This window comes from Pyricularia pennisetigena, chromosome 3, assembly GCF_004337985.1.
Source record: "Pyricularia pennisetigena strain Br36 chromosome 3, whole genome shotgun sequence".
Lineage (NCBI taxonomy): Eukaryota > Fungi > Ascomycota > Sordariomycetes > Magnaporthales > Pyriculariaceae > Pyricularia > Pyricularia pennisetigena.
In genome coordinates, this window is record NC_043742.1 from 5,464,656 (window position 1) to 5,477,825 (window position 13,170).

Sequence of the window (13,170 nt, forward strand, 5' to 3'; positions counted from 1 at the left end):
TTAAAATTTTCACCAAATTAGCAAATTAGTGCGAACCCAGAAATGGTTTGTATAAAAATAAGGGTGTTTTTTTAATAACGTATATAAAATAATTTTTCGGAAAATCGTGTGCGGCACGGGAACCCTTTACGGGGTGCGGACCCCCACTTCGATGTCGGAAAATATATAAGGGAAATAAAGCAAAATCTCCCCCATTAATAAGTTAAGTTGATTAATCCCAAAATTAGTAAATTTAATGCATACAAACCCTGTAATTACAGGTTTTTATAACGCAATTAGCACCACACCGCATTTAAGCCAATTATTAATCCCCTGTTAATAACCCATATTGTTAACGGGTTATAAGCCCGGAGAGGTTTTAGTTTGTGCATTAAAATATATTTTACATCGCTGGAAAGCTTAAAATTTAGGTTTTATTTTAGTTATTATCGCATTTTTACCGCACGCATATTGACAAAAATATTGCTGTTTTTGTGCGAATTTGTTGGTTTTAAGCGTTAATTTAGCATTTACCCCCCTGTATTTATAATGGGGATCGCTAAAAATTAGCGTTCGATTCAGGCCTTTTTAAGTACTGCAGCGATCGTTTGCATTGCAAATCCAAAATCTTTGGTATGGTTTTTGTGGATCGTGCACGCCATTATAATTGGTTCAAATTTTTAATAGGGTTTACGTTAGCGAATTAGGGTTAAAAACCCTCATATTCGTTGGTTAATAGCCCATTAAGTCCTAATGCGTTTAATAGGGTTTACAATAACCCATAAACCTATTAACGGAATTACGTTAATGGTTAGTTTACCCTGCATAATACCCTGCAGTTTACCCTACACAATACCCTGCAATTTACCCTATACGATACCCTGTAATCTATCCTGCACCCATTTAACGAATTGAATTCGTTACGTGCACCTGGATTGGTATAAATACCAGGGCACCCATTAATTGGGGATTTTAGGGATTCCAACCCTGTATTTTAATGGATTTTAACCATTAAAAATAGCAGTGAACCCTGTAATTGGCAGTTACAGGCCTATACCCGTTAAAAGGCAAACGGTATAGCAAATCCTAATTTAAATAAAATATTTACCCTTAAGCAATCAAATTAATTAATTATAATTATAAATTTGCGAATTGCAATTATAATTTAGGTTACTTTACAATGGAAAACAGCCCTATATCGGGCCTTCCAGGCACAACTGCAACAAATAAAGAGCCTAAACCCAGCCCAAACGAAATTTTAACCGCTAAATTACAAGCCCAAAACCTGCAATTAAAAGCGTTAATTACGCAAATGGATTAATCTTAAAGGACAATTTAACAATTAACTACCCTATTAACCCTGAAAAACGGTAATTCCATTAATCTTAATAATAATTCGGAGAATAAACCCGCTACCGCACCCCCTAATCCACCCGGTAACCTAATTTTAAATAACGGGATAAGTAAAAAATTATCAAACGGGTATTTTCTTTCCCCGAAAATTGTAAATTAATAAGGGTTAGCGATTACGATTTGTGGAAACAGGCGTTAATAGTATAGTTTAGGGTTATAAAAGCAGCGGAATTTATTTTCAACCCTAAAATTGGTTATATTTTACCGGAATACGAGCAATTAATCCTATTATTATTTATAAAAAACAATTTAACCAAAAGACTTTTGAAATATTTTATATGGCATTCCAGCCCCGTAACGGTTTATAAAACCCTGGAAAATAGCTATTCCGTTACACCCGAAATTAATCGAAATTTATTATTTCGGGAATTCCACGCTTTAAACTTTTCGAAATTTAAAGAATTAATACCTGAGTTTAACAGCCGTTTTAACTTATCGGTAATTAAATTAACGAATATTAACGTGCAAATTAACCCCGTAAATATCAAAAAACAGCTTTAACGGGCCCTGAAAAAATATTCCTTATTTGGACCGAACGCCAACGCAATACCCAACGGGCCCTGCAGGCTATAAGCCAAAATTCGGAAAAATTAAATTTGCAATACCTTATAGCGGACCTTATATCCGAAAATTCGATTTTAAGCTTTACAACGGCTAAAAGCTAATTATTGGTTTAAAGGTAAAAACTCGGGCAAAAAAAACGCTAAAAAAGGCGTTAAAAAGGAAGATAATAGATGGGAAAACATTTCCAAATTACGAAAAAAAAGTAAAAACTTTAATTCGGATTTTGTTTTTGCAAAAAATACTAAATCCTTCAATTCCAGCGAATTAACCGCTAAAACGTCCATAATTTTTATAGATTTCGAATCATTTACGGGTTTGATTCCAAATAACGTTAACGTATACGCAGCGTATAACGCCCTAGAACAGTTAAATAATTTGGCCGGTAATTTACCGTACTAAACCCTGCAATAAAAGGTTCATTCCGCTATTAGCAGAATTATAAAATTAAGTTGGGAATCGGATTTAGAACCCGATAATACCGGTAAAACGTCAAAACCATAGGCTTTAGCAGCTAATTTTAACGCCAAAACGAAGCTTGGACGCAGCGAAAAAAAAAACCCTTAACCTTGGAAACTTAGTTACCCTGTCCTGTACGATATAAATAGCACGTACCATGTTTTTGCAAATAAGCAATTTTTTACCGATTGTACCCCCGGTTTTACAGTTAGAATCGGTACAGAAGGTGGTCTTATTAGGCCTATAAACACTGGAATTATAAAAATACAAGTCCGTTACGGCTAAAAAGCTGACGAATCAAAAAAGTTTACCTTAAATAACGTTTTATATATCCTTTCGTTTAAAATAAATATCGTAAGTGGCTTTATACATCATAATATAAGGGACGTATTATCAAAAAGTACCCTGTACGGTAAAGATCGCAAGGCGTGGGGACGCCTAAATACCGCTAAATATTCATTTTGTTTAAAGGTTAAAGGGTGCGATATCCTTGTTCGAAATATATTAAAATTTTCGAATTACGCATAATTAATAGGTAAATATAGCACCGTTTTTAGCATGGCCCTATTAGGGGCTATCAAAGTTTACTCGACCCCGTTGGAAATAAAAATAAATAATATAAATCCCGAAAATTATGGGGATTATAGAATTTACACCGATTCGGAACCGGAAGAAAATACGGTAACAGAAGGGTTAAATCCCGAATAGAATACGGAAATAGCCGTAAATTCACCTATAACGCAGAATCTTGACGGTAAAACCCCTGAAAATCCACGTAAAATAGGGCCCCGTAGGCCCGGCACGCCGTTAGGTAATCCATTTATATAACCTAATACAAAAGGGACCATTTCCGAAAAAAGAGGGTTTCCCATTGTGAACATGGTTAGCGCAGGGCTAATTATATTAGCTACCCTGCATTATCTTGTAACGGTTAGCACGGGGTAATTTTATTAGTTACCCTGCATCGAATAAATAAATAAATAACAAATAAAACGTATACGCGTTTATACACACAAAGCTTTATATATCACGTCTTTATTCATAGTTTTAACAATAAAACAAATACGTCGTATTTAATCTAGCTTAATGGTGTATTGCGCGTACCATAATTTATATTATATATACGTTGTTAAAGTGCGTGGGTTCGAATCCCGTTATGGTCTCAGGTTTTCTGTGCATTCATAAGCACAATGGGCCGTTAGGCTCAATAGGTCGGCAGGTCAGTCACATGAATAAGGCCAAATCATGTAACGTGACCCCGCATTCCGGACATCCGGATCGAAAATCTGCACCTACGGATTCGAACACGTAATTCACAATTTAACCTTAAATTTATCACTTTTATAACTTTTATCGATTCAACGATTTAACGAATCGATTGTGCAATAACAATATATCATCTCTATTACCCGTTAGCAAACGGTTATCTGCCATTTTAACGTTCCATTAACCTTATACGTAATCCACTTTTCCCCGCGTTTAAAATTAACTTTATTTTATCTCGTAACCTCTTCACACCCATACAAAAAATCCGTTGTTAAAACCTTTTTTTATAATGGGATTTAAAGCAGGTCTTTGTTAATAACCTCCTTTTAGGGTTAAAACGAACTACGGACGGTTGGTTAACCCCTGAAAAAAATGGAATTACAGGTGATTTTAGCGAAATGGAGGCCCAAAAAACGCTGTTATAACACAGGCATTTGGGGCATATAGGGTTATTATTGCTAAAAAACACCGTTATAATTACAAAAGGTTTACCTAATTTCGACAAAATTAGGGTAATTACCTGTATTGCTTGCGTTAAAGCTATCTCTGTTAAACGTACAAATTAGGTCGCACTTTTTATACCCCCTAATGTTTTCGATTTTATAAAAAGTGATACAATAACCTTTAAACCTAATTTTTACGCAAAAAACCCGTATTTTTGTTATTAATGGACCGAAAATCACGTTTTCGGTGGTTAGTCCTATTACGAAATAAAACCGGAACTACGGTTTCTATAATTATTAAAAGCTTTTTTAGGGTTTTAAAAATTACGTACTGGCGTTACCCCCTAAATTTTCACTTCGATGGGGGGCACGAAGTTAATATAAATTTTAAAATTGGTTTATAAGCAAAAGTGTTAATTTTAACATTTCGAATCCTTGTAACGACGGTTAAAACGGATTAACGGAACGGTCCGTTAGGGTTATTTTGGAAAAGCTTCGGTTGACCACTATAGAGGCGGGTTTATTATTATATTTTAGTTTCAAGGTTTATTATTAAAACCCAAAATTCCACAATGAATCCACTCCGCTCGCTTCGCTCCACTTCGTGGCTAAATTGCGGTTTTGCAATGTATTTGTGGGTTTATCCAAAAACCGTTTTGGTTTAGGTTTGAAGACAATTTGTCGATTTTCGCCGTTTATAGCGGTATTTTTGGCCTTTTTGCGACCAATACTCCTTTATCATTCCATTACCACGCAAAATATCGAAAAAAGAAAACATCGTTAAAAATAGGAATTGGTAGGCCTTTTTTATAAATACAAAGTTTTTTGCACCCGGTACGTTAATTAAAAGTTGGATATAGCCCGCCCTTTATCCATTTATAGCGGTATCCCCACTATTAACCCAAAAACATTATTGATACCCATTTCGCATTTTAATAATAACGATTATCATCCGTTAAAATTTATATGTAAAAAATCGCAAAAGCGAAAGGACTTTTTACATATAAATTTTAATCCAAATATTGCCAAATTATTTATTTTACAATCCGTATAAGATGAATTTCACTTAATATATTATACGTCCACCCATAAATACCATCGATACCCATTTCGCATTTTACTAATAACAATTAAAATCCGTTAAAATTTATATAAAAGAAATCGCAAAAGCGAAAGGAATTTTTACATATAAATTTTAATATAAATACCGCAAAACCGCTTATTTTACAATCCGTATAAAGCATATACTATATAATACGTTATATATCCACTCATTAAAAAAACCATTATTTCCGCAAATGTTTATATATTCATATTAAAATATATATATATAATATCCGGAAACATGTTTATATATACCTCGGTTTCCCACCAAATCGACGCAATTTTTTACGGTCCCAATCCCGCACACGCGGCGGCAAATACCTCCTCCGACGTATACATTTTCCCGGAATTATACGTGAAAATTAAAATTTTTAATAGTTTAAACCTATAATATAAATTCGTTTTTTCAGCTGCTATATGGTTTTTAAACTTCCACAAACCCCCCAATACTCCTGCACGAATCCTATATTATAACCAAGTATAATATATACACCGGGTTATGTATAATATAAAAAATGTTATTTTGCTGGCAAAAACCGGGTACGGGAAAAATATAATATTGCAAATTACCTCGGTTATTCGCAACAATACCATTATTATCCAAATAATCCCATCAATCAAATCAGGGTAAAAACAATTACGCAATATATAACGTTATCCCGCCACGAACCCCAAATTAATCGATTAATCCATTTTAAACGTAAATATAAATATACGCTTTTTATTACGAAAACTGATTTTATTTAATATAACCCTTTTATAAAACCCGCAAACCGTTTGCTAATACACGCGCATTTTTTTAAACCCGGAATAAACCACCAATTACCGATTTTTTAAATTTTTTCGAAACCCTATACTCCACGCATCGTTTTATTGATTATTAATAAATTTTATATAATTATGCAATAAAAGGATTTTTGAAAATTGTTTTCCAAATTACGTTCAGTCCGGGTAATTGTACCAGCAACCGTATTTATGTTCGATTATCCCGTAACCTTTACAGCAAAGATTAAAATTTACGTTTTCGACCAATTATATTATAAAAAAGTAATACGTTTCGTTAGAACGCCTTTCGACCGACCCGAAATTACAGTTATAATATAATATTTGGAACGCAAAACCCTAATTAGCAATTACCGGCGCTTCCTATTTCCAATAAGGCATATAATATTATTATCCGCCACCCGTATTTTTAAAACCATTATATATATGGACGCCAGGAACCATATTATCCAAATACGCCAATTTTTAATAAAAAGACTTATATTTAGGAAATTTATTAAGCGAAACGCAGCTGATATAATTATCCTGTGCAATATATTTCTATTTAAAATCGATAAAATTAAAATTTACGCAAAATTTTCCAAACCGGATTTTAAAATTCGCATTATATTTTCCATTTTATTTGTGGGTATAAATATCGATATACCTATAATAAAACGTGTAATGCAATACGGCGCGTTAATATTAAATTACCCCGCAAGCCTATGGTAAAAGTTCGGACGAACCGCACGCGGGCCCAACCGTAAAAAAACCGTATATTTTTTTACGTTTTATTAATATTTCGATACGCAGGGATCCATCGGTAAGTATAAATTAAATAGGCCAAGTTTATTAACCGAATTAACCAAATAACCCGTAATATTACGAAAAAAGGTTAAAAATTTACAAAGTACCCATTTAAACTTTTTAACGTATTGATAAACGCGATTATTCCCCATTAACTTTCCACGTATCGCTAAATTTAGTTTAAACGATAATAACCAGGCAAAAACGTCGGAATTACCACAAACCGGCCTTTAAAATATATTGAAACCACGCATTCCGCCCTATTGGACATAATAGGAAATATTAAATAGGAAAAAATTAAAAGAAAAGCGCCAAATATACAAATTTTCGCCAACGTTAAATATTTTCGACCAATTATATTAGATTTTATATAAAAAACAAATTTATTTTTTACAGTAGACTAACCTGAAAACTATTATAACGCTTATATGCATTAAATTGGAATTTTACCCGCATTACTCTTTAAAAAACTCCCAATTAAAATATCCAGGAAAAACTCCAAAAAAGGTTATATATTTAAATCATTGGATAAATGGGGTATTTATTTTGCAATAATTATCCTTTTCCCAAGCCCGCGGCGGTTATACGACCTTTTATCCCAACTAATATCATTGAAACCAATAATTTTTAATATCGTTCAAAAATTCATCCATTTTTATAACCGGGAATGGACGAAAAACGATTTATTGGAAAATGTTTCAAATTTACAATTAATTAAATAGGTTAAATAATATAGCGATTATTTTGTTGTTAAATTCCCAATAATATACCAGAATAAAGTATAAAAATACGCCTCCTGTTTGCACAAATAACAAAAAAAAGGCGGCGGAATTAAAATACGGTGGTAGTTTAGGAAGCGATGGATATAATTAACAATTATTCGGGAAAATAAGCTAATAAACGCCGACGAACGAATTGAACGGTATTATAATTACAGGTTGAAATATTGGTTAACGTTGACGGTTGCAAAAATATCCAATATAAAAACGCTTAAAAATTTATATCCTAAAAACTAAAAAGCGATTAAGGTTAAATTTTAATTAAATCAAATAACGTACCCTGGATTACAAAAAGGTCGAGCGACGAAAAAAACGACGCCGAATTGGATTAATTAGGGGCGGAGGATTATTAAACAGCGTAAAATATATAATTATTAAATACGAAAATCCCCAGTTAACGGCTTAAATAAAGCGACCAAATGCTGGATAATTAGAATTATTACGTAAATTAAAAACCTAGATTATATGTAAGCTGGTACGGCGTAACGGCGCCCCGATTAACAATAAAAGGGTTCGATATTGCGAATTGTAATAATTACTACGTTTAAATTCCGGAAAATTTGGCGTTTCCATTTTGATTTTATTTTATTAGTAAAAAGCCCCATACGTAAACCCAATTATATATACCTCCTTCTGTTTTTATTAGTTTTTTTTTACAATAAAAACCTTTTTCCCGGCTGCCAGATTCTTTTTATAACGATTAATAAAAAATTGTAACAATTAAACCAACGTTTAATTTTTAATCAATAAACGTAATAATTGTTATAATCGCAAAAGTGCTTTAGCAAATATTGCGTATATATTCGTTTAAAAACCTAATTAAAATATTTTTAATTGGACAAAACTATTTATACCTTACCCACCCAAACAGGCATTAACCCAATTATAACGAAAGTAAATTATAATGAACGCCCCTATATTATAAAAGTACCCCCCACCAGGTTAAATCCGGGGCAGATTAATTAATTTTATTGTAATAATAATTACAATAATTGTTTTAATTCGCTAAAAACCGTAACAATTATTATAATTACGGTTTTTTATCACCATAGCTCCCAAAAAACGCCAAAAAGGTAAAATTTCCGCCCAAGTTACCATTAAATTTACGTTGGAACATATACCCAATAATATTAAATGATTTATTAACCTAATAACCACGCCATAAAAAAACGCGGATAAACAAAATAAACCAATTTTTTAAAAATTTGGAAAATTACGACGCGGACACTGCAATTATTTTGGAATTAAATTTTGCTCGGTTGGACCGCTTTATATATAAGATTATTTGGATGCAACCGGAATCCTTTTAAATTTTCCCCTTATTCCTCATAATAATAATAGTAATTATAATAATACCGATATGGATTCCGGCGATAATAAATTTACCCCCGCCCCCGTCGATAAAAATGGAAATAATACCGATATGGACGCCGGCGATAACGAATTTACCCCCGCCCCCGTCGATTATAATAACGACGATATTTATATAAACGAAAACGATAACTAATTTACCCCCGCGTCTACCAATAAAAGCGATAATAATATTAATATAAACAATAATTATAACGAACTTGCCCCGGATTTGGATAACCGCCAATTATAAATTCCCTTAGTATTTTTTAACCCATTTGCCAACGTATTATCCCCGCCACCGAAAAGCCCTAAAAACCGGTTTTTTGCATTATAACCGGAAATTATTATTAACCCGGTAACCGCGCCATTAAATAGGCCGCCCGTACCCCGTATATATAAGACCACCACCTTTCGGCCAATTAAAACCAATTTTATTTCGGTATCGCGGACGTAACCCAAACCTAATTCGATACCAAATAATAGACTAATAAATTTCGTATAACCCGAATATTATTTCCTATTGTACAAAAATACGGATTTTTTAAATCGTTTGCCCGTCCCGTTATGGAAGGATTTTTAATTGGGTAAAAACCAATCCGTATCGGCGATAACCATTATAATTTGGCGCGGGGTAGGGAATACGAATATTGTTGAAATAATTCGTATTATGCCCTATTTAAATTATATTAATTATTTTAAAATTAATAAAAATATTAACTCGCCCGCTTGGTTCGGTCGCGGATATAATATTTTCCGCAATACGAACGAAATTTTAGTCGTTTAAACTTTGAAACGTTTTTAACCCACTGTTAGCGTCGCCGCAGTAAAAACACGCGTTAGTAACCAAATTTTAATATACCATTTTAACAGTAATTCGTCGAATATAAACGAAATAATAATCGTATTTGGTTAAGAAACGACAGATATTTTGGTATAATATATTGATATAATAAGTTAATATTTCCTTTTACTAAATTGCGACAGTTATTATAATCCTTATATTAATATATCCTATTATTTACTATATTGTTATAATTATTATAATTTTTTGCGGTAATACCAAATAATTACTGCTGTAAGGTAATAATTGTTACAATTTGGTTTTCATTTTTTTATATATTTTATAATAACGGGTACATTTTTAATTATTATTTAATTTAACTTTAATCGCCGACGAATTCGGGTTTTTGATTTATTTTAAAACAAATAACCCCGGTAAATAAATTAAAAATAATAAAATAGCCGTTTGGTAAAAACCCTTGGCCTTCGTACCGGATATATTTAACAATAAAAATATTAAACCCATTTTCGATAATTTGGCAAGTCGGCGTTTTTTACCCTTTATCCCCCCCCTTTATCCGTCAAAACATTATTAACCTGCCCGGGTCAAAAATATTCGCAAACAAATTTCAAACCGGTTATAATTCCTACAATTTTCGCCACGATGTTAATTTATTTGCGGATAATAACCACCGGACCTAATTTTAATAACGGCGATTTAAAATTTAAAACCGTTAATTTTGGATTATATATATGTAGCGGTTATTATATCAACGATTGGTTTAAAGTTTGCTACTATTTCCTTTACTTTATTTTTCGCCGGTAGGGAAAAATCGTTATTGAAAACAAGGAAAATCCTAACGATTTTGGTAAAAATTGCCGCAATTCTTTTAAATTTAATATCGAGCAATTTTCCACCCTATTTATTATCGCCGATTATATAGTTATCGCCGTTAACGTTATCGTTTTAAATAATTTGCATTTAATATAATTTTAATATCGTTTAATTACCCGTTCGCGAACCGATTCAACCATTAACGTCGCCAATTTATTTGGTTTTAACCGCGCCTGCTATAATAGGACGATAATAATACTCGTTATTGATACCTGGTCCCGTTTTAAACCTATTAAAGTCGAACGGTTAAAAAAAAAGGGTGCAAATTAAATTCAAATATACCTATTGGATTTATTAATATTTAAAAATATTTTTAACAACTTGTACGACGAGGGGCGGTTCCATCGTCGTATCCTTACCAAACCCAAAACAAAAATTAACGGATTTCATCCCAAGTTTTTTGGCGACGATAAATAAAACGATTTTTTTAATTTTATATAAACCCAATCCATTACCGCCGATCGATTTGCTAATATAAACCGCGCAAAAAAGGGAATTTTCGGGGACGCCCTGTGAGGAGGTTACGAGATAGAATAAGCTTAATCTTAAACGCGGGGAAAGGTGGATCACGTATAAGGCTGATGGAACGTTAAAATGGCAGATAATCGTCTGCTAGCGGGTAATAGAGATAATATATTGTTGCACAATCGATTCGTTAAATCGTTGAATCGATGAAGGTTATGAAGGTGATGAATTTAAGGCTAAGTTATGAATTACGTGTTCGAATCCGTAGGTGCAGATCTTCGATCCGGATGTCCGGAATGCGGGGTCACGTCACATGATTTGGCCTTATTCATGTGACTGACCTGCCGACCTATTGAGCCTAACGGCCCATTAAGCCTAACGGCCTATTGTGCTTATGCATGCACAGAAAATCTGCGACCACAACGGGATTCGAACCCACGCACTTCAACGTATATATGAAATAGATTATGGTACGTGCATTATACCACTAAGCTAGATTAAATATGACGTATTTGTTTTGTTGTTGAAACTATGAACAAAGACGTGATATATAAAGCTTTGTGTGTATAAACGCGTATACGTTTTATTTGTTATTTGTTTATTTATTCGATGCAGGGTGACTAATAAAATTAGCCCGTGCTAGCCGTTGTAAAATAATGCAGGGTAGCTAATATAATTAGCCCTGCGCTAGCCATGTTCACACGCCCGTGAAAAAGTCCTAGCGGTCTTTTTGGTATATTATGCGCAAGTTTCCATTTTAATTAAAGGTTATTTTTAGACTGGATATTTTTTTAATTCGGACGCGATTTAGGCTGTTATAAAAAATTTGCGTTTCTTTTAAAACATTTCACCTGTCGACGGTTTAAATACCGACAATAAAATCGATTTTGTATACAAAAAAATTAAGGGTAAATATTTCTAATTTAACTGGAATATGCCTAATACTCCTTTTAATCGCTATTGGTTACCCCATTAACTGCTTGGTAAATTATATATATTTTATTTTTAATAATTATAATTATCGTTATAAATTTGCCCCTACTTTTGTAATTATTGTTACAATCCTGCCCCTATTTTTGTAAGTATTATTATAATCTTGCCCCTATTTTTGTAATTATTATTATATTCCCACCCCTACCTTTGTAATTATTATTACAATCTTTGTTTTTGCTAAACTAACTTTTTTCGGTTTAAATGCCCACATTTAATTAAAATTAGAGCAGTTAATTTTTAAAAATTGGTTATTGATTAATGAAATGGGTATAGGAGACACGATTATCTATTTTACGGCGATTTATATATAATCTATCCGTTGCCAATACGACCGATTTATCCAAAATACCGACGGATATTTTCCCATTTTAATTTTCGTCCCGGCCAACTTTATTTCGCAAATATTTAAAAAAATAATACCTAATTTCCCAACCTTTAACGTTAAATATTATTATCATTTAACCGAAATATACGCTACCAATACCCCGCGAGCGGTTGTTATTTTTATTTAAACGCAATTTTACGATATTTTAACCGAATTCGCCGCCCGTAAATTTAATCCCAAATTTGCGGGCACGGTTATTATTACATTTTATATAATATTCCTAATCCGAAAAACTAAACAATTGGACGAAATCTATAATACGGAAAAAATGTTTAACCCATAATATATGGATAAAATTATCGATTCCAATTTTTACCAGCGCCCCCCCGACGTCGATAAATTTAACGATAATTCCAACATTAAAAATAATACCCAATAAATATTTTTTGTAATAATTATTATAATTTCGTAATACTAATATATTTGTTTAAGTTAAATAATTTTATTAGAAACCCTTAACGCAAAAACAGTTGGAAGGCCAATTTTTCCACGGGCGAAAACACCAAAAATATCCGGCGTTTGGTTATATATTTACTATTTGGTACTTTTGTTTAACGTATAACTGGAAACGAAATTTAATATTTCCGTTACCGCGAATTAATAATATAGCGCGCATTTCGCTTTATTCTTTACATTTATTGGGGTATAGCCATTATTATACCGATTATTAACAAAATTCGGGATACTATTGGTTTTAATACCCTGGTTTAGGATAAAATTGCAATT